The sequence below is a fragment of the Lepus europaeus genome, chromosome 2, assembly GCF_033115175.1.
Source record: "Lepus europaeus isolate LE1 chromosome 2, mLepTim1.pri, whole genome shotgun sequence".
In the NCBI taxonomy this organism is placed as follows: domain Eukaryota; kingdom Metazoa; phylum Chordata; class Mammalia; order Lagomorpha; family Leporidae; genus Lepus; species Lepus europaeus.
Window position 1 is genome coordinate 154,517,877 of NC_084828.1, and position 23,686 is coordinate 154,541,562.

Genomic DNA, 23,686 nt, shown 5'->3' on the forward strand with positions numbered 1-23,686 from the left:
TTTCAAAGAGTCTATGCATAGTACATTTTTTGAGATATTTGTACACTAAAAGTCTTGTTTATAAGTGCACAGTTAAACTTGTCCAGATAAAATGGCCTTATAAAACACAAAAAATGTCTTTGTTAGATCTTTCTAATTAAATGCCACTTTCACTGGGTGTATACAGTTAGGTTCAAAATTACTTTCATTAAAAGAGCCAACATTATGCTCCAGTGTTTTTGAATGTACATTTGGTGAACGTGTGTTACCAAACTGACTCTGATGTCTTCGTAGAAAACCCCCTTTAGTCTTTCTGGGGACAGTTGTCTCATTATCCTTAATGTAAATTTCATCCACGAAGTGAGATTATTACAAACATTCTGCTCAACATGAGGTGTGTTCTAGGAACTGGAGAATCATCCTTTTCACATTGGATTGTTTCCCTACTTTTTTTCTTAGTAATTTCTTCTCTTATTCTTTTTTTCCTCATTATTAAAATTTCAAATAGATTTTTTCTCAAGATTTTTGGGTGTCTACCCCATGACAAATATGACTGTCCGTACATATTGTACATCTTTGTCATTTTGAGAAGAATCTTTTGAGAGCAGCCCTCTTCATAATGCTGTTTCTTTTTTTGTTTGTTTGTTTGTTTGTTTTGGACAGGCAGAGTTAGTGAGAGAGAGAGAGAGAGAGAGAGAGAGAGAGAGAGAAGGCTTCCTTCTGTTGGTTCACCCCCCAAATGGCCACTATGGCTGGTGCACTGCACCGCCAGGAGCAGGTGTTTCCTCCCTGGTCACCCATGCGGTGTAGAGGCCCAAGCACATGGGCCATCCTCCACTGCCTTCCCGGGCCACAGCAGAGAGCTGGCCTGGAAGAGGAGCAACCGGGACAGAACCGGCGCCCCAACCGGGACTAGAACCCAGGGTGTCGGCGCCGCAGGCAGAGGATTAGCCTCGTGAGCCGCAGCGCCAGCCCATAATGCTGTTTCACAGATAAATCTCTAGCAGTGACATAATGATTGAGTGGGATATGCTCCTGGGAACAGAACTCCTCGTAGTATTGACGTTTGGATTTGGGGAGATTCCAAGAATGTCTTGGGCACACTCAGCAGCTTTTCTGAGTCATCTGCTGTTTTGATTTGCCCCCACCAATCTGGTCAGGAGGAAGAAGATGGGTTATGAATGTGCTCCAGGTAGTTTTCTCGTTCTCATTATTTTCTTTGTGCTTCCTTCACCGAATGAATCCTGTGGTTCTGCTATAAAACTTTGTTAGACCTGGCAGGCTTCTGGTTTGTTATGATATTCAGACACTACCTTCTATTATATATGCTTCTCACTTGTTCAGGAATCTCTTAAAATTTTTGCAGTACTAATAACATATTTTTTTCATGTTATTACTTAAATTTTTAGAAAATTTGTTTTCTATCATTTCCATAAATGTTAAGGAGGAGGAAAGATAATTGCCCAACCTCAAACTGCTATCTTAATCCATTTTCCCCAGAACACATTCAAGGGTATTGTCTTTTTAAGAGTAATTAGGTACCACGTTAAAGCATAATATATTTCATTATTTTTCAAGTCTGGAGACTGAATGAAACACTCTGAAGGTAAGGCTAAATTAGGCTGTCTCTGGAAATTAAATTGGTCTGAGTCTGGGATATTTAGGCATCTTTCCTGTTACTTTTTTAAATTCAAGAATAATTAAATAATTGCTTTCATAAAATAAAGTTTCTTTTAAAACCACATTAGCTATTAATTGAAAATTCACTCCCATTAAAGGATGACTGTTTAATTGTACACAAGTAGTTGCATCTGCAAGTTGCATTTACAACAACTTTCTAAGTTTAAAAGGGGATAACAAAATAAGAGTCATTCTGAGAACTCTGGTATGTTAACTTTTCTCTGCCAAATGATAACACTTACAAAAACTAAACAGGCAGAGTTAGACAGTGAGAGAGAGAGAGACAGAGAGAAAGGTCTTCCTTCCGTTGGTTCACCCTTCAGGTGGCTGCTACGGCCAGCACTCTGATCCGAAGCCAGGAGCCAGGTGCTTCCTCCTGGTCTCCCATGTGGGTGCAGGGCTCAAGGACCTGGGCCATCCTCCACTGCACTCCTGGGCCACAGCAGAGAGCTGGACTGGAAGAGGAGCAACCAGGGCAGAATCCGGCGCCCCAACAGGGACTAGAATCCAGAGTGCTGGCACCGCAGGTGGAGGATTAGCCTAGTGAGCCGTGGCACCAGCCAAAAAAATAAATAAATAAATAAACTTTTAAATAGCCAAAATAATGAATCGTATTCTAAAGCTAGCTGCTGTGTTCTTTTTTTGAGATTTGATCTTTTGTTTTTAAATAAAAAATGTTTTCAAGAGAAAATAAATATCAAAATATTATATTTACCTAACATAAAAAGATAAATTTCCAGGGGCCGGTATAGTGGCACAGTGAGTTAAGCAGTCGCTTGCGACCCCAGCATCTCTTAATGGAACACTCGTTCTATTCTTGGCTGCTCCACTTCTAATCCAGCTCCCTGCTAATGTGTCTAGGAAAGCAGCGAAAGATGCCCCAAGTACTTGGGCCCCTGCACTCACGTGGGAGGCGCAGATACAACTCCTCCAGGTTCCTGGCTTCCGTCTGACCCCAATCTTGGCAGTTGTGGCCATCTGGAGAATGAAGGAGCAGAGGGATGATCTCTTTGTTTCTATGTCTGTCCCTCCCTTTCTGTCACTCTACCTATCAGATAATAAAATATATCTTTTTTGGAAAAAAAGTAAATTTCAAAAAGTTTACATGCCAGGCTAAAGTTTTGCATGCACTCAGTAAAGATTATGAAATCTTTCTTCCCTTCCCCCAACATAATTAACTCAGAAAGAGATAGAGATGAAATGAATAAAGATAGGTTCTCTTTTGGCTCCAAGAATGGTTTTGAAAGTACAGATTTTTGATTAGCACTCAGAGATAGAATTCCGTGGGAAAGTATTCTAAGGGTGAGGTCAGTTTTAGATTTTGTGAATGAGAATCCTTGCAGGTAAGCAGTGATTCATATATTTCTATTAAGAGATTGGGAATGTAGCCAAATCATACATAGAACTAAGACTGAGGCATGGCTAGAGATCATTTATTTCAGTGGCCCTTAAGCAAGGCTCCATGGATCTTTAGTTAGAGCACGCTGAAGGTCTGGTGCCTGTTTTAATTTGTATATAAAACGTTATAGATGTGTGTGTGTGTATCTGGCTTTCATTAAACTCTCAGAAGGCTGGATCTCACTAAAAGGTTGAGTCACAAATGTCATTTAATACTCTCAAGTTAAAGGTTGAGAAACTGAGACCCAGGAAGGAGGAGTGACTACCCCAGTGTAAACTGTGTTGAACTGCATAGCCACGAATCGAATCGTGTCTATGCCTAGATGAGCATGCACCCAGCTGTCTGTGGCTACTGTCCTTTTGCCTAATCCCCCAAAGCACCAATCCCTACAAGACACACCTTCGATTTTCCCCAGCTCCAAGGTTTTACTTCATATCATGGCATCATCAATTAGACGGGGGAGTCTGAGCTATGTTCAGGACTTAATAATCTGTTTTTTGACATCAGTGATCAATGAAATCTGTAATTGATTATTTGTAACTTTGTGGAAACCTGAATAGTGATTGAGGTGTGACAGTACTCAAAGAGCCGTGAGCTCGTTGATCTCAACCCGGTGTATATGCCCTGTGCTCTGTTTAAGCTCTCATTTGACTCGAATGAGTTCAAATATCTAGAAACATAAACCAGTGTGTATTATATTGCTTTGTTCACCTTTAAATGGAATATGTGATACACAAACTTTGCATGTAGGAAGAAAACACCTTCCCAGACTGGCGGGGGGAATGATATGTGCAATAGCGTTGTCCATTTCCAGTCTGTTTTACATGAACATTTTTATATGAATATTACTTTTATATTTTCCTAATGGTAAAGAAATGCACTTGAGAAGTGTACCATCTGTGCTTTGTCTGTTTAGCAGGTCCAAATGGAATGGATGTCAGATTCTGAGTCCCTTTTATTTTCTTGAAAATAAAAAGGAGCTTCACTTCTAACTCAGCTTTATGAGTGAATCAATGAGAAGTCATCTACGGCATAATCTTCCCCCTAGAAAGTGATAAATATTTACAGTACCTAATGAGATTTCATGTCAAAAATTGATGGTATTTATTGCATTTTAATAAAAGCAGATTTGAAAACATTAGTTTTATTAAACAAAAAACAGAATATTGTTTTAAAAATTGCCATTTTCATATTTGCTTTTCCTGTGGAGACCTTATATTCAAAGGCAGATTTTTAGCTAACTATATTACTATGGAAATCAGTTCCTACTGAATAGAAATAGTACAAAATAATGAAAACACTAATACATCTTTACACATTGTATTATTCATCTATCAATTACTTTCCCTTTTGTGGGGCTCACTCTTCTTGGTTGGCTGTTTAACAGTCATATTTTTCCAATATTTATTCTCAATTTCTTTCCTCAATCTTGATCTTAAGAATTAAGTAAAAAGAATATTTAAAAGGTCATGCTGTCCTTTCCTGTGCAGATCTGGGAGATAAGGCTGTTACTAATGCATTTTCTAATTTTTTAAGCAAATGTTAAGGAGAACATTTGGTTCTCATATGAAAAGCTTTCACAAACAGGTCAAATAGGTTATAGGTGGTGGCAACACAGGTTTTCCTTCCCGGTCTTCTGAGGTTCTCTGAATGCTGAAACACTGGGTTCAGAGGGTCATCCCTTCAGACTTGGGCTTCGGGAAGCCATTAACTCTCCGACAGTGGAAAGGACCCTTAGGGATCTGGAGAAGGTACGTGCTCCTATAGCCAGTGACCAAAATAAATAGTCATAAGTGACACTGCATCTGAGATTATGACTCAAGTGTTTTCCGTTCTGTGTTATCAAGTATTAGAGATTGTTCATAACTAAAGCAAAGTGAAAAGTACAGGTTCACATAGATTTTAAGATCCACAAAACAATGTGTTACCTGAAACAAAAAAATATATCAGTGTGTTAAATCTACCCAATGGAGCATCAGAGTTTGGTCCACAAACTGCAAAATGAGATGCCCAAACTTATGAAACTAATTGCACCTTGATTCTTTCATATTCACCTATTAGTCTTCTTTTAGTTTGGTGAATTCCACTGCCCTCCCAGTCAATTTTTTTTGCTTATAATTACCCCTTTACTGATTTTTTCTCTAAATTGATGAATCATTTAGTACATTCATATTCAAAAGCTATATATATATATATGTAGATATATATATAAAATGATACACAGTGATAAGCCTTGGTTTCTCGCTGCCTTTATCTTTCCAGTTCCCATCCTGAATAGATGACTTCTGTTATAGATTTATGATTTTCCACCATTTATATTCTATTTACATGCACATGCACACAAATTCAGATGCCTTTTAAACATCTGATGATTAGATCAAGGGGAAAGATGTGTGTATGATTTTGACAAACAGTGCCAAATTACCCTTAGAAACTATATGCTGGAGCCTGCATAGTGGTGCAGCAGGTCAAGCCACTTCCTAAGATGCTAGCCTCCTATAACGGATTACTAACTTCTCTGTTTCTGATCCCTGCTAATGTGCCTGGGAATGCAGAGGAAGATAGCTCACATACTTGGGTCCCTGCCACCCCTGTGGGAGACCAGAATGGAGTTTCCCCTGGGTTTGGCTGCTGTGAGTATCTGGGGAGTGAACCAGCTGATGTAAGATATCTCTGTTTCTGTTTCTCCCGCCATCTCTGTCACTTTGCCTTTCAAACAAACAAATGTTACCCCCCAAAAAAGAAAGAAACTATATTTTTGACCAGTATCCGTTCTCACCATTTCCAGTCTGATGACCTCTGCATTATCAAAATTTTGGATTTTCACCAATACTGGATAAGAAAAATGATAATCTATTTTGATTTAATATATATTTTAATATTATCAATTATCTTCTTCTGTGTTTTAAAGCCATTTATGTTTTATTTTCCATAAAATAACTGTACATAGTGTTTGCTCATCTTTCTATAAGGTTATTGATCTTATTCTCAATTTCTAGTTAATTATAAATTAGTTACTAGCACTTCGTGTGATCAGATAAAGATATGCCTCACTTTGCTGTCTTTTTTGTTCTACTAGTGAATACCTTTTCATGTATATGTTTTTCTTATGCAATCATATTAACCAGTATTTTCTTTTATGGTTTCTTGATTTTGAGACACATGATTTTTTTCACCCCATTGTTAATAGAATGAATTTGTTTTCTTCTAGCATTTTTATTATTTTATATTTTACATCTAAATCTTTGATTCTTCTTGAATTTACTGTAGTATATGATGTGACATAGGGCTCCAACTTTAAGGAAGAATTTAGCTATATCTCATAAATGTAACATAGAGTCTTTATTATATAAAGCCCTTGTGCATATACTTGAAATTATTTATAGATTTCTATTCACTTTTTTTCCTATTTATTTATAAATACCACAGGGTTTTAATGATGTTTTCATTTGTAGCAGGGATTAATCCACTCCCAATGTTCTTTATTAGAATTTTCCTCAGCTATTTTTATTTTGTTCTGTTTTCGGGTGACTTTACCAGCTCTTTAGCTTCATATTTTCAATTGATATTTTACTAAGCTAATAAAAAAATCTTAAAATTTTTCCCCTGAATTTGACAACCTGACAAAGCATACTAGTAGATACGGTATTATGAAACTATGCTGGGCCGACGCCGTGGCTCAACAGGCTAATCCTCTGCCTAGCGGCGCCGGCACACCGGGTTCTAGTCCCGGTCGGGGCGCCCAGATTCTATCCCGGTTGCCCCTCTTCCAGGCCAGCTCTCTGCTATGGCCCGGGAGTGCAGTGGAGGATGGCCCAAGTCCTTGGGCCCTGCACCCCACGGGAGACCAGAAGAAGCACCTGGCTCCTGCCTTTGGATCAGCGCGGTGTGCCGGCCGCAGCGCGCCGGCCGGCCATTGGAGGGTGAACCAACGGAAAAAGGAAGACCTTTCTCTCTGTCTCTCTCTCACTGTCCACTCTGCCTGTCAAAAATAAATAAATAAATAAATAAATAAATAAATAAATAAATAAAACTATGCTTTCATTTGTGGGATTGAATACAGTTGCATTTTATAGTATTTTAACTGTTGCTGAATTTCATTTGCTAATGCTTTATTAGGATTTTTGCATTGAACTACATAAGTGCAGTTGCTCTTTAATCGTGCCATTTGTGCAGTACTTATATTTGTATGATTGTGGTATTACACTAGTATGTAGGGATTGTTTTTATAATACCCTGGAGAAGTTTAAATAGTATTAATTAGTTCATTTGTTGAGATTTAGCAGAATTCCTTTATAAACCTGTGAATAGTGTTTTCTGGGAGTTGGATTACTCTTTTGATCAGTTAGTTTACACTTTCTATTTTATCTGAGCTAAGTTTTGTCTTCCTAGAAAATAAAACATTTGATTCAGATTTTCAAATTTACTCAAATTAGTAGGAAACTTATTTTACAGACTCACATTTCCACTGTTGCTTTGAATATTCTGCCTTTAACTTGTCTCACATTTGCTGTTGAGGTCTCTCCATCTTTCTCTCTAAGAGATTAACAGTTTTTTAAAATAACTGCTTGTATACAAAACCAAAATACATTTTAAAAATAAAAGCTTATAAATTACATTTACCAGCATTCTGTTTCCTAGTTCATTCACTGATGCTCTCTTACCACTAACAAATAACCACAACGCTTCCATGGTACTGTCTTTCTCAAATGTTGCCGTTGGCTAGGGGAGCTTCTCTCCAGACTTTGGTGGCTGGAACAGCATTCTCATGCCTGAGTCGCCTCGCGTGGCTCCCTGTTGGGTGTTGCTCATCCTCTTTCTAGATCTTGCAGGCTGGTTTCGGTGTGTTATTCTCACGATAAAGTCAGAGCATAAGAGAGGCTGGCCAGCTACACTTGCACACAGTGAGCTTCTTCTTGCATCAATCTGCTCAGTCCCATTTGCCCAGGAAATCCACACGGCTCAGCCCAAAGTCAAGGATAAAGGATACTTGCAAGGGAAGTGCAAGGGACCAGTATTTAATCCCCAAATTTCCTCTGCTTTCCTTCAGTTTACTTCATTTTCTGTTTTCTAAATTTCTGAGTGGGATTTCTATTCATGCCCCCATTTTTCTCTTGATGTATTTTAAGATTATGAATTTTCCTCTAAACCATGTTTTATACATTGCATAGATCCTAAGGTGTTTTACACATATTTTCTGTATGTGCTCCAATTTCAGTTTTAATTTCCCCCTAGAAATTTCCAATTTCCCCATTTCCTTTAATTTCCTCAATTTCATTTTTAATTTCAACTTAGACTTTAAGGAAATATTTTTAAAATTCTAGGTAAAAGGACCTTTTTGTTGTCTGTTTTACTGCATGGTCGTTGGAAAGTTTGCATTAGTGATTCATATTTACTTTTCATTTGGAATGGATTAAAGATTTGGGGGGCCTAATGTACGGTTGATTTCCTTAAATATTCCAAGATTTGTTCAAAATTAATAAGGTACAGAATAAACCTATCAATTAGCTCTACCTTATTATTTATGTTGGCTATGGTTTGAATATGTCCCCCCAAAATTCATGTGTTGGAAAGTTAATCCCCAAATTCATATGTTGATGGAGATGGAGACTTTGGGGGATCATTAGGATTATGGAATGCTTTCCAGCCCATTCAGGTTTTTATGTTAATGACTCCATATTTTTTCTCTTCCTTTTATGATGGAAATGCCTTCACCTCTATGACTCTGGTTTTCATCTGTAAAATGTATGTTATATATTTTCTTTGTGAGACTCTTATCTATGACATTATCCTGCAGCCATGCTGAGATGAAACTCTTATTGTGTAAACCAGAAATCATCTTATTAATATTAGTTATAATTATGTAGACAATATAGAGTAGTCCCCATTAATATGGAAATAGTAACAAACAGGTCTGAAGAAACCTCTGGAAATACAAAGAAAGACGCCAGGATGGCAGTTTTACCAGAGCACCTGAGATGCGGCCCTTCCTCCCTGGGACTGTGTATACCTTCTGGAATTACACAATCCTGGGGTTTTGGCCCAGACAGATGCTCATTTAACCCCAGTTTGCCCCCAATCAGTTGTATTACAATATGATCAGACTCAACTCACTGACAGTATATCCAGCAAAATAAAACTCTAGAATGGCTATTTTTGGTGTTTAAATTGAAGTTTTTTATTGCGAATATTATAGATTCACATGCATTGTAATAAATTATAGAGATCCTATATGATTTTTATCAAGATTCACCCAATGGTAACATTTGCGAAACTATAGCACAACATCACAGCTAGGATATTATATCATACAATTTTTAAAATTAATTTTTAAAAGAATATTTATTTGAGAGTTACAGAGAGACAGAGAGAGAGAGAGAGAGAAAGATCTTCCATCCGCTGGTTCACTCCCCAAATGGCCACAACAGCTGGAGCTGGGCTGATCCAAAATCAGAAGCCAAGAGCTTCTTCCGGGTCTCCCACGTGGGTGCAGGGCCCAAGCACTTGGACCATCATCCACTGCTCTCCCAGGCCATAGCAGAGAACTGGATCATAAGTGTAGAAACCAGGACTTGAACTGTCACCCATCTGGGATGCTGGTGCCACAAGCGAGGTTTAGCCTACTACACCACAGCACCAAACCCTAAATTAATCTTTTACATTATTTTTTATAATACACTCTATCACTTTGACTGTTCTGCCCCCACCCTCTGCCCCATATCTAACCCACATTGGGGGATTCCCTACATTCCTCAAGGCTGTCTGCCTCTTCTTAATCTGACTCCCATTTTTTTTTTTTTTAATTTGACAGGTAGAGTTTTAGACAGTGAGAGAGACAGAGAGAAAGGTCTTCCTTCCGTTGGTTCACTCCCCAAATGGCCGCCATGGCCGGTGCTGCGTCGATCTGAAGCCAGGAGCCAGGTGCTTCCTCCTGGTCTCCCATGCAGGTGCAGGGCCCAAGCACTTGGGCCATCCTCCACTGCCCTCCCAGGTCACAGCAGAGAGCTGGACTAGAAGAGGAGCAACCGGGACTAGAACCCGGCACCCATATGGGATGCCGGCACCACAGGGAGAGGATTAACCAAGTGAGCCATGGCGCCGGTCCCTCCGACTCCATTTGTGTATTTAATATTCATAAAGGAAAATTAGTGGTGGGGTTGTCTTGGGCATCTTGTATAAATTTATCAGGATCCCAGGACAAGAGTAGAGAGGCCGAGAGTCCAGTATGAGGTTCATTTCTGATCCCCTCATTTGGCCCAAATGGCTGCCAGAGAAATCTGTGGTTACGGAATCCAATTCAGACTTGTCCAGTGAGGGAAGCAAAACACAACTCTGTATCACGAGATAGAGGGAGAGCTGCAATCGTCTGCTTAATTTTTTTTCATTAAGTAAGGTTTTCTTTGTGGGCAGGTGGAGGGATGCACCTTACAGAGTCTCTGTGATTGGCACCTAGCCAGCCTTCTGCATTTTTCACAGCTGGCATAAGGATAAACTAATTTTTTTTTACTGAATTGACCCCTATTACTTTCATTTTCACTAGCTCACAACCAGTAGATGGGATACAATTTAATACAATGCAATTAATGTTGCAGGATCTTTCACAGCAAAGCATCAAAAACTGAGTTAAAACCTAAGTGGCAACCAGTAAGAGTTGGGGGCGGGGAGAATGGAGTTAGAAAATGTAGAAGACAACACAAACCTAATAGCAAAGAGAGATCAAAGGAGTATAGAAAGATTCTGTGCTGCCTCTTCTGAGAAAGGGATTGTGAGAAAACAGAATGGACAATAAAAGCTCAACAATTATTTCACTAAAGTGTTTCCAAGTATCCAAGAAACATTCCTCAAGCAGGTGGTGTATGAAGTTGGACTTGGCAGAGGAATGGGGCAAAAGTGGCTACTGGCTGGGAGGGGAAGGAGGTGGCTACTGGCTTCAAACAGAGGGAAGAGTGGGCAGTATACTTCAAAGACTGTGAGGAAGCCCTCCGGGCCCTGAGGTCTGACACCTGTCTCCAGACCCCTGTCATTTCCCACCACCACTCTTCCACCCGAGACAATTATTCACTTGCTTACTTTTACATAAAACTTGGGCGACAAAGGTGAATTCCTGGATTTCCACCTTATTCAATGGATGGTAATCAATTTCTACTATTTTATATGTTTATTTAATAACATAATTCACATTCAATAATATAATAACTTTGATATTAATATCAATATAATAATATATGATATTGTAATAATATATTTTTTATTATTTATTGATGCTCAGATTGTACCAGATTTTGAATATTGGAATTCCCTCTTCATGCTGGCTTTCCTGTCCTTTGGCATGTCTTCAACAGTCTTTGAAGGCTTTCTTTTCTTTTGGAATAATTCATTTTGTATGTTTTTAGCTATGGAATTCATCTTTCCTGTACAGATCCCTGGTGACTTTTAGTGTAGCCTGGTACTTAGGCACCAATATCAGAGAACTAAACTGTGCTCACTGCTGGTAGCATTTCATGCCTTCTAGCCTTTTTCAATTGTTCAGAACCAGGAAGCAACCAAAGCAGAAATACATATGTGCGTATGTACATCAAAGACACACACACCTTGAACATTCAAGAATAGGAATCCATGATCTTCAGACAAATAAATAACGAATTTATAAAAAAGAGAGATTTCTGGATAGAGATAATGCTAGTAAGAGCGTAAGATCCTTTTTTTCCCCAGAGAATGTTCTTTCTTTCTTTCTTTCTTTCTTTATTTTTTGACAGGCAGAGTGGACAGTGAGAGAGAGAGAGAGAGAGAGAAAGGTCTTCCTTTTTGCCGTTGGTTCACCCTCCAATGGCCGCTGTGGACGGTGCACCACACTGATCCAAAGCCAGGAGCCAGGAGCGGGTGCAGGGCCCAAGGACCTGGGCCATCCTCCACTGCACTCCAAGGGCCACAGCAGAGAGCTGGACTGGAAGAGGGGCAACCGGGACAGAATCCGATGCCCTGACCAGGACTAGAACCCATTGTGCCGGCGCCACAGGCGGAGGATTAGCCTATTGAACCACGGCGCCAGCCCCCAGAGAATGTTCTATGTAATATTAATTCTAGCAAAAGATACCATGTATTGAGCTTTGAAAAATTTTAAATAAACAAATTTAGGAGACTCTGTATTAAAAGAGGAAAGAGTTTCTTCTATATAATAGTGTAGACAATGCATGACTACACTCATTTATTAAAGTTTTTAGAACATTTCTGTATCACTCTGTTTCTTAATGATCTCTATTCCTCATAAACATTGGAGAAATAATAACAGGAAGTTTCCAGTGACAAATATCTGATCTTTTCCAGTTTAAAATCTCCTCGTTTAGGTAAATGTTCACCCAATTTGACTGCTCCAGATGGTTCCCACCATTTTCCTTCCAAAACGGTATTTGGAATCGAGGCAAATGCCTTCTGAGGCTTGCTTCCATTGCGCTCTGATTGGGATACTGCTTGTCTCTCTTCGCTCTGGGCAATGCCCTTTTTTTCTTACTGCATCTGCTGTTCAAATGACTGTAACAGGTGTAACTCACTGCCTATTATCTCAGCAAAATCAAAGTCCTGCAGCATCTATCCTCATTGCTATCGGTTTAATTGTGTTGCCTCAAATCACATAAGGAAATTCTAACTCCCAGTACCTCGGGATGTGATTGGATTTTGAAACAGAGTCATTGATGTTTCAATTAATTAAGGTGAGGTCATTAGGATGAGTGTGAATCCAAAATGACTGGGTGTCCATATAAGAAAGAGGAGGGGCCGGCGTTGTAGCATAGCTGGTAAAGCTGCCGCCTGCTATGCCGGCATGCCATATGGGCGCTGAATGATGTCCTAGCTGCTCCACTTCCAATCCAGTTCCTTGCTGACAGCCTAGGAAAAGCAGCTGGCCCACATACTTGGGCCCCTGCCACCCATGTGTGAGATCCAGATGAAGCCCCTGGCTCTGGGCTTTGGCGTGGCCCAGTCCTGGGCATTGTGGCCATTTGAAGAATTGAACCAGCAGATGGAAGATCTCTGTGTGTCTTTCCCTCTAGTTCTATAACTCTTTCAAATAAATAAATCTTCTTTAAAAGGCAGAAATTTGGGGCCAGATGTGCACACAAAGATGATGCTACCTGAAGCTGAATGCAAAGCCAGGGTGAGCCTTGAACAGCCAAGAAAGACTAAACATTGCCAGAAACTACCAGAAGCACAATGGCATAGACTAAGGCCTAAGAAGGGAACCACCTACTGACGTCTTGATCTTGGACTTCAATCCTCCAGAAATGAGAAGCAGTGCGCTCCTGCTGGGTAAGCCGCCCTGTCTGTCACACTTTGTCACAGCAGCTCCAGCAGACTAATTAATGCACTCACCCTCACATCTGGATGTTAGGCTACTTTCTGCCGACACTCCAGATACGGTTTTTCAGTGGCAATTGCTGCTTCTTGCTTAGACTGCCCACTTTAGGTGTCTCACATGTGAGCATCTTGTCATTTACAAGGATGACTCAAAGCAGACCCATTTTCTTTTTCTTCTCAGCTCTAATTTCTATTGCCCCAGTGAGAGCATGAGACAAATTTTGAATCCCTTCCACACCACACAGCTGTCAAGGGAGATGCCATTGGCAAAATTCTCTGCTGTTTCTCTGCATAAGTTGTCTATAATCTTCGTTATTCCACTGTGACTATTCCATATGGGCAAAGGAGATAATCTGCAAGCCAGTCTTCTTGCAGAGTTAAACCTGGGAAGGGAGTAGATGGCCTCTAGGGGATTTTGTGCCATCTCCCTGTGCCTCTGGGATCACAGCAAATAGAGGTGAGTTCAGTGGGTACCTGAAGGATCCAGGTTGCCTCTTCATAGTATAGTTATTATCCTCTCCAAATGCCAAGTCTTCCAATTCATGAAAACCATCATCTTCCTATGTCTGGTATGCACACTCCATATACCGGAGCATTCTGATTTTCCTTAATGATCTATGATTTTTAAGTTTAGTGATTTATTTTTGCAAGCTTGTATCTTAATATGTAAATGGCATTTAGAAGTTTAAAAATCTCTTCTTTCTCATTAAAGCTGAGATTTAAAATCTTTTCTTGTCCTGATCCTCACTGTTAAACACTGAAAATTGACTCTCTTCAAATTCCTGCTATAAATATCCTAATTCTTTCTAAGACAGTAGGTGGTTCAGATTGAACAAGCTTGTGATCCTGGGTGATGTAGAAAAGACAGCCACCTTATTGTCTTTATTGCTCTGAGGACTTTACAAGCTTTCATGTAGTAATGGCTATGTCTCCAGCAGTCTAAGGCATTTTCCAGCTTATTTGAGCAAAGATCCTTTTTCTTTTTTACTTTTATGAACTTCTTTAGTTTCATAAAAAGAACAAGTTTTATGTATTTCATATATACATTTTTTACATTTAAATATTAATAAAGAAATTTATTTTTTTTATTTTTTTATTTTTTTTAACTTTTATTTAATGAATATAAATTTCCAGTATACAGCTTATGGATTACAATGGCTTCCCCTTCCCATAATTTCCCTCCCACCCGCAACCCTCCCCTCTCCCGCCCCCTCTCCCCTTCCATTCACATCAAGATTCATTTTCAATTCTATTTATATACAGAAGATCAATTTAGTATAAATACTTCAACAGTTTGCACCCACATAGAAACACAAAGTGAAACATACTGTTTGAGTACTAGTTATAGCATTAAATCAAAATGTACAGTACATTAAGGACAGAGATCCCACATCAGGAGCAAGCGCACAGTGGCTCCTGTTGTTGACCCAACAAATTGACACTCTAGTTTATGGCGCCAGTAACCACCCTAGGCTGTCGTCATGAGTTGCCAAGGCTATGGAAGCCTTCCAAGTTCCCCAACTCTGATCATATTTAGACAAGGTCATAAAAGACAGGTTGAGGATAGTAACCAATGATCCTAAGAGTGGCCTTAACCAGGTCTGAACAATTATACAGCATTAAGTGGGGAAGAGGACCATCAGTACACACAGGTTGGGAGTAGAGCCATTGGTGGTAGAGTAGAGGTTATGATTACAAAGGAATGAGGCCCAAGTGCACTAGACAGGGTCTAGAACAAAGGACAGAGTCATTATTAGAGGAGCTAAGAAAGGTGCTGTTTAAGCTACAAGTAATTTTTCTGGTTGAGAGGCAAATAGAACTGATAGAAGGGGCTTGATAATAATCTGGTGGGCTTTAGGCCTTGTAAGTTAAGAGGCCCAGACCTATCTATCTCTTCACATGGGGTATATCCTAAGGGAGGTGTGAACCTCCTAGGGGAAGGCACTCTGTTGACTTTCATTACTTGGCTGGCCTGGGAGGAGAGCTGGCCAGGTAAAGGCAGGGGGCATCTCTAACAAGAAATTTACAGTTCTGCCTGCAATGTTGCTGACCCTACTTGGCTGTCCCCTCAACTGCAGTGGTCACTTTGGAAGTTGGGCTGAGTGAAGGGCTTTTCAGCTTAGAGCCAATAAGATCTGTGGCTCTGACCTGGGCATCCTTCGACTCCAGGGCAGGTCCATTTCCAGTGATCCAACTCTTGGCAGAGCTGCCAGGGCTCTTCACAAGCTGACTTCTGCTGAAGCCCAGGCTTACCACATTGAAAGCCACTGCAGTGGACTGGCCTGTTGGGTCTCCTTGAGGGCAGATCACTGTACAGATCAGCCATTAATAGGCCTGCCACCCATTGCTTCTGATGCCTAGCTTTCTTTTCCTCCTGGTTTGTGTTCAAGCAGACCAGAGGATGCAAGTCAAGGGAGTGCCCGTGTCCCATCTCTAATCTTCGGTGGCCTGAACTACAAGTCTATAGTCACAGGCATGTTCTGTAGTAGTTTTTCTAAGGTAGACAATGCCCATGAGGAAAATTATATTCTCACTTTAAAACTTTCTTTCCCTTTGGTCTGAAAGGGAGGTTTTTTTTTCCTACTTACTGTATACTTCGCTGATGGCGAAGTGAATCTAGCTATGAGATTATTAGTTAAGTTCATATTTTGGCTATGCTATTACAGAAAAATGTTAGCCATCTCTTATAAGGTCTAAAGATTAAATTGTGCATCCTACAGATTCCTTCATAATAGAATTAGTTCCCTACCTTGAAGAGAATAGAGAAGTGAAAGAACAAGTTGGGCTTATAATAGAGAGATGAGGGAGCAAGTCCTAGATCACTTGCTGACAATAGCAATATTACATGAATACTTAGCAAACCGTTTCAACCTTTAGATAAGAACTTAATAAAACATTTACCGGAAGGTCCAATGCCTTCTATAAATTTTAAGAATCATGTATTTGAAAACACGTCTTAAATATCTAACATGGTGTAGTTTGTTTAACCAGTAAACTTAAGCACAACCATATAAAATGTTTTTAGTTTCTTTCTACCAACAAGTTTAAAACATATGATACACAGATTCAGGTCATACAAATTAAAATGTATCTTTGATTGATTTTAGCAGCTTAAATTTATGGACAATCTTATCTAAAAGCCATTTAAAATAAAACTCTTAATAAAATTAAACTTTTATTTAATAAATATAAATTTCCAAAGTACAACTTTTGGATTATAGTGGCTTTCCCCCCCATATATAGTGGCTTTTCCCTCACATCTGCAACCATCCCATTTCCCACTCCCTCTCTCATCCCATTCTTCATCAAGATTCATTTTCTTTTTTTTTTTAAGATTTATTTATTTATTTGAAAGTCAGAGTTACACAGAGAGAGGACAGGCAGAGAGAGAGAGAGAGAGGCCTTCCATCCACTGGTTCACTCCCCAGATGGCCACAACGGCTGGAGCTGCACCAGTCTGAAGCCAGGAGCCAGAAGCTTCTTCTGGGTCTCCCATGTGGGTGCAGGGGCCCAAGGACTTGGGCCATCTTCTACTGCTTTCCCAGGCCATAGCAGAAAGCTGGAACGGAAGAGGAGCAGCCAGGACTAGAACCAGCATCTATATGGGATGCTGGTGCTTCAGGCCAGGACAATAACCCACTGCACCACAGAGCCGGCCACAAGATTATTTTCAATTATCTTTATATACAGAAGATCAATTTAGTATATGCTAAGTAAATATTTCAACAGATTGCACTCACACAGATACACAAAGTATAGAGTACTGTTTGAGTAGTAGTTTTACCATTAATTCACGTAGTACAACACATTAAGGACAGAGATCCGACATGGGGAGTAGGTGCACAGTAACTCCCATTGTTGATTTAACAATTGACCCTCTTATTTATGACGTCAGTAATCACCTGAGGCTCTTGTCATGAGCTGCCAAAAGATCCTTTTTCATGAAACAGCAAATAGCTAGTCTAAGATCCCATTGGTGATAAACAGAGGAGCAAAAACACAAACTACAACACAAGAAAAACTGGCATCATGGATATCAGTCAAGACACTTCTTTATCTAGAAGAGAAGTGATGAAGATCTGAACTGGAGAAATGCAGTGCCCTTGACAGGGAGGGAATAGATTCAATACATAGACCAAAAACAAAAGCATCTGACCTGGTGAGAAGGCTGACTCTGATGAAATGCAGTCCTATAGAGCTCTATCTACCAATGCTTTGTAAATTTGTTAAATTTCAAGAAAAAACTGAGATGGCAATCAGAGGCATATGAGGCACATGTTTGCTAAATAGATATAGAAGAAAAACGTATTTTTTAGACTGACATTGAAGGGAAATATTCTTAAGGCACAAAATTGTTTTTTATTCTGCCCCCCTTCATTCATGAAATGTGTTAGAAATATTTCCCCTTTGTTTCTTAAGAACTTTAAAAATAAACCTACAATGTGATGAGACAGGTTGACAGGAAAAAAAAATCCCCTAATTGCTAGTCAGTGAAATTCTAGATTCAAAGAAATTTCAATATTTTAAGAAATAAATATTTTCTGTTTGCTAATTTTATCTGAGGAGCAGAGAGATAGATGGGGGCTGGGAGGGAGATGGAGAGAGATCGATCCACTGGTTAGTTACCCAAAGGCATAGGAGCCAGGAACTCAATCCAGGTCTCCCACATGGGTGGCTGGGACATTGGCAGGAAGCTGGAATAGGAGCAGAGCTGGATTCAAACCCACTCCAAAGGGGATGCAGGCATCCCAAATAGTGGAGTAAATGCTGAGCCAAATGCCCACTCTAAGGACCAAATATTTTAAAATAACATGTTGGAATATTTTTCAAGGGCCTCTACTGATTCATAGTTTTCACTAACTAAGATTAGTGTGTGTTCATCATAATGTGATTGGAACACAAGGGGGAAAATGAAGGCAAATTTAGTCATAAAATTGCATTGACTAATACTGATTATGGTTTAAGATATTACATCTGTTGGGTTTAGCAGAATTGAACTGAATCATCAGAATAGAACTGGTGATTTTTTAAACTAAAAACAAAAAATATTATTATGCTTCTTTTTAGCAAGGAAGATGACAATTGGATAGAAATTACTAATTAGATGTGTCTGGCAAAAGGGTTTCTTTCTTTCTGGTCTTGATATCATGATAAAATATTGTAAGAAAGAAAAAATAACCATAAATCAAGCATTAATTTTGGGTGTGTGACAGATTCATGAAAGAAAAATATGCCCATAATGATTTCCCTGCCTCCCTTCTATCTGTGCCCCTTTGAAATGTGACTTGTAGCTCCTTGAATAAAAAGGTGGACTTTCCCATCCTTGTACATAGACTGAATATTGACTTGTTTTGACCAATGGAATGTGGTAGAGGTGTTATTGTGCCAATCACAAGCCTAGATCTTAAGTGGCCCTGGAAATTCTATTTTCTCTGCAGAAACTCTGACAAGTGCGAGCAAGCCTGCTGGGTGAAGACCACAGGAGCCATCCCAACTGAAGTTATCCTGCAGTAGGTAGCCCTAGTAACTGATTGTAGGCACGCGAGACGTGGAACAGACCAGCTGAGGTCAGGCTTTTCTGGCTAGGACTAGCCCAAATCTGTAGAGTGTGGGGATAAACGAACGGTTGTTGTTTTAAGCCACTACATTTTGGGAAGTTCATTTTTCAGCCACTAACTCATTAGTATAGTTTCTATACTTACCTATTTTAATGACTTTTCAGTATTATTCTCTTCTCTCTATACTCATCCTATTGAAACATTACTTTCAATTTAATGTCCTGTCCTAAAACCTCTTATTCAAAAATCTTTCAACGATTCCTGATTACCATTATAACAAAGTCCCAGCAATTTTGTTGAGTTATTCAAGGTCTTTCATGATTTCTCTAGGATGTGGAGATGGATTTTAAGTTTCTGCTACTTATTGCTTCTCGGCCTTTTGGCAAAGATCAAGTGTAGTATCTGTTCTTATCAGTTTAAGTTTCTGCTACTTATCTTCACTCACCCTGGATTTTGTAAAAATATGTTATCAAAAGCCCTTGACTATGAGATGCCACCAATCAGAGAGCCTGCCATTTCTGCCAACATTGTGGCACAGTGGGTTAAGCCGCCACCTGTGACACCAGCACCCCATATTGGAGCCCGGTTCAAGCCCTGGCTGCTCTGCTTCCAATACAGCTCCTTGCTAATGTGTCTGGAAAGCAGCAGAAGATGACTTAGGTACTTGGACCTCTGCCACCCATGTGAGAGAGCCCAGTGGAATTCCTGACTCTTAGCTTCAGTCTGGCCAAGCCCCAACTGATATGGACATTGGGGTGTGAACCAGCAGATGGGAGAGCTTTCTTAAATTTTTTTAATTGTAATTTTTAATCAGTTTTTAACATATTCAATGTGATTTGTAGAAACAAATCTAAGAGCATAAGGATACTCTACCACTCCCTCTATCACTCTGTTCTTCAAGTAAATAAAATAAATCTTGTAAAAATTGTAAAAGAAGTGTTCATAAATCATCTACTTTACCTTTTACTCCAAAGCCCTATGGATACTAAATTTCTTTTTTTAAAAAAAGATTTATTTATTTATTTGAAAGTCAGAGTTACACAGAGAGAGAAAGAGAGGCAGAGAGAGAAAGGTTTTCCATCTGCTGGTTCACTCCCCAGATGGCCACAACGAACGGAGCTATGATGATCCTAAGCCAGGAGCCAGGAGCTTCTTCCAGGTCTCCCATGTGGGTGCAGGAGCCCAAGGGCTTGGACCATCTTGTACTGCTTTCCCAGGCCACAGCAGAGAGCTGGATCAGAAGTGGAACAGCCAGGACTCAAACAGGCGCCCATATGGGATGCCAGCATTGCAGGCAGTGGCTTTACCCGCTATGCCACAGCGACAGCCCCAGTAAGTTTCTTTTGAAATTGGTTTTAAGATACCTCATGTTTTAATAGACATTAAGACAAAAAGAGATCATGTGACTGAGAAGTGAGGAAAGATAGTCCTCACTGGTTTCTGCATGACTTCATATTCCCTGTAGGAAATTGTAGGACAATTTCCTCTGCATTGTATGCTCCAGGTCTACATATTAAATAAATGTTCAAATAAAATCCTTCTTATCTAAAAGTGTATTCGAATGTCCCCTGCCCCCATAGAAATTCCTGAGACCACTGCACTAAGTTAAATGGAATCACTGCTTCACGAACTCCCTCGGAAATTGATGAGAAACACCCAGAGACTCTTGTCATTTTCTGTTCTGTTCCAGTAGCTTTTTCCTTTGCCCTTAGATTGTATACAGGTTGAGGATGATCCAACATATATTGACTATTTCACATCCTCTTTTTGCCACTCCAGGTCTAAGCACAATATCTATTGACATTACTCAATTCATATTTTTTGTCATTTATTAAACTTTTATTTAATGAATATAAATTTCCAAAGTACAGCTTATGGATTACAATGGCTCCCCCCCTCCCATAACTTCCCTCCCACCCGCAACCCTCCCCTTTCCTGCTCCCTCTCCCCTTCCATTCACATCAAGATTCATTTTCAATTCTCTTTATATACAGAAGATCAGTTTAGTATATATTAAGTAAAGATTTCAACAGTTTGCCCCCATATAGCAACACACAGTGAAAAAATACTGTTAGAGTACTAGTTATAGCAACTCAATTCATATTTGTAAGTAAATAAAGCAACGAGAAACACACACTTAATAAACCTCTGATTTCTAACACTTCATTTTCATTCTATCCTTAATTAACCATGTGACCTTACACGATTTTCTTAACTTCCTGATGCTAGTGCCTTAAATGGTATAATAGATGAGAGAGTGGATGTTTGAATACCCTGTGGAAACTGTAGATCTGTTTGAGTATAGGCACTGTTTCCTCCCTGAGAAACGATGCAGTTGAACTTGATCTCTTTTAAGGCATGAGTGAAACTAAGTATCGTCACAGGTGGGTTGCCTGTGCCTCCTCTTGTGCCCCCTGAATTCAACTTAATTCTATTCAGCTCACTCCTTTCCCAGTCACCCTTGGAGCAGCCACTCCTTTAGGGCTTTCCCATTCAGAGCTCAAACACATACAACCCAGAAGTATGAGCAGGCTCGGGATCCATAGATGATTTACTCCCTTTCTATCACCCAGACAGGCAGGTCTGATGCTCAGTTCACACAGCTTCTGCGAGAGTTCCGTGAGTTGAATAAGAGTTGCAGAATAGTGTCCCACTTGATCACACATCCTGTCTTAGTTTTTCCTCCTTGCCCGTTTCACTCTGCCCTCCCCCTCAGTCTTGCCTGTTCCCTTGTATCACTTTCAGGAGAAACTTCGGTCAGTAGGATAAATTTTAAAGGTTGGAATTACCCCTGTGTGACTCTATGACTCTTAATGTGGTCAACTGGTAAGGCTGTTCAAGTCCAACAAGTGATACCCCAGCAGAGAAGAGATTGAAACATCCTTCTCTTTAAGGTTCAAGGCTATTAGAATGACTGTAATGAATCAGGATGATTACAAATGAGGTTGGTCAGCACCGGAAGATATCCTGGGTCCCTAACGTGGATTTCCTCATAAAGGTGGGGGCAGACACTGGCCTGAGCTGATTGAGCGTGGGGTTGGACATGTCATCTACCCTGGACTTTGTGCTTCAGGGCTTTAGCAGGCCACGTGAGGCTAATGTCGGCAGCAGCACAAACAGAGGCCCAATACAAGGTGGTCTCAGCCATGACAGATGAGAGGAACCCCGAGAGCAGGTGCTTCAGTCTCCTGCCTGCCTTTTAAGCCATTGCACTGAATAGCAGCATCAATGCTGGTCTTTGCTATGAAGCAGTTGGAGGCCAAATTTTCACAGAAGCCTGTGTTCAACAAAAGATTCCACACTTTAGGGCTGGTGCCATGGCACAGTGGGCTAAGCTTCCACCTGTGGCACCGGCATCCCAAATGGATACTGATTCGTGTCCTGGCTGCTCTTCTTTTACTCCGGCTCTCTGCTGTGGCCTGGGAGAGCAGTGAAGGGTGGTCCAAGTCCTTGGGCCCCTGCACCTGCAGGGGAGACCTGGAACAAGCTCCTCCTGGCTCCTGGCTGCAGATCGGCTCAGCTCTGGCCATTGCAGCCATTTGGGGCATGAACCAGAGGATGAGAGACATTTCTGTCTCTCCCTTTCTCTGTCTGTAACTTCTTATCAAATAAATAAATAAAATCTTTAAACTAACAAGCAAACTAGCAAGATTCCATACTTTGTTTTGCCAGGGACTTTAGAAACTAGGGCTGGGTCCAAGATCAGGACTGCTGAGGCCATGGCGATACCACAGGTGCAGCTGCCTGGATGGAAACATCCTCACCCAAAGGGTGGGCCTCAAACAGAGCCCTGGAATTGGGTGGTTGAGGCAGGACTGGGCCCGGAAGAGAGAGGACTGTTGGTGGAGTCAAGATAGAAAGCAGACTTGCAAAGTAAGTCTTCTAGCTTTCATGTGAGAACAGAAAGTGATATGGAGGCATCCTGGCCCGGATATCTTGTTTCCTAAGAGCCATGGGTCTTCAGAGTTTCACTGAAAAACAAAAATAAACATCTTGTTGGAGGTGCAGGTCAGGAAAGGCACAGCTCACTCACTGTCACAGGTATGCGGACTCGCCTGGTGGGTAGAGGGGAATCAGCTATCACAGGTGTGAGAGCTCACCTGGCAGGTGTGGGACAGTCACCTGTCACCGGGGTGTGAGCTCATTTGGTTGGTCTGAGGCAGTCCCCCACTGGTGGTCCTCCAGCACTGGCTGGGTCTCCTCTTCTGCTTCTCTATCTCCATGTCCAGGTCCTGTTGACTTCCAAGGTCAAGGCTGGCTTCTTCCGTCGGGGCTCCCATTAGCAATGTTGGAGGTTTGGAGGTGGGTTCTAGGAACTCCTTCGAGGTCCCAGATTACCCTTGCCATCACTCCTTCCACAACCAGCTTCCTTTCCAGAGGGCATCCGGGCTGATATGGGCCCAGAAGTAGACACAGAAGCCTTGGCCCTGCACACAGTTTAGCCAGCTCCCACATTTTACTGGGGAGTTCCCATGACCAGCCCCCTTTGCTGTGTCACTCTTGGTGCCTTTGCTTCTCTGACCCATCTCTGCCTGGCCCATGACCAAGAATCAAGATTTCTGTTTCACAGCATTGGGCCAGAGATGTTTCCAGTGTTGGTTCTGACCTAATGTCACTGGTGCTGTGTGGAGTATGGGTGGGGAGAGAGGGGCCCGGGGTGGAATAGGGTTTCTGAGAAAGTTCTCCAGGGGGTGTCCCCATGTTGGTTCAACAGCACCAC

At 40.7% G+C, this 23,686-nt stretch overlaps 1 pseudogene; it reads left to right on the forward strand.

The window, feature by feature from the left end:
* Positions 1-19,329: 19,329 nt before the first annotated feature.
* On the forward strand, positions 19,330-19,447 carry LOC133753111 (U2 spliceosomal RNA; annotated as a pseudogene).
* Positions 19,448-23,686: the final 4,239 nt, after the last annotated feature.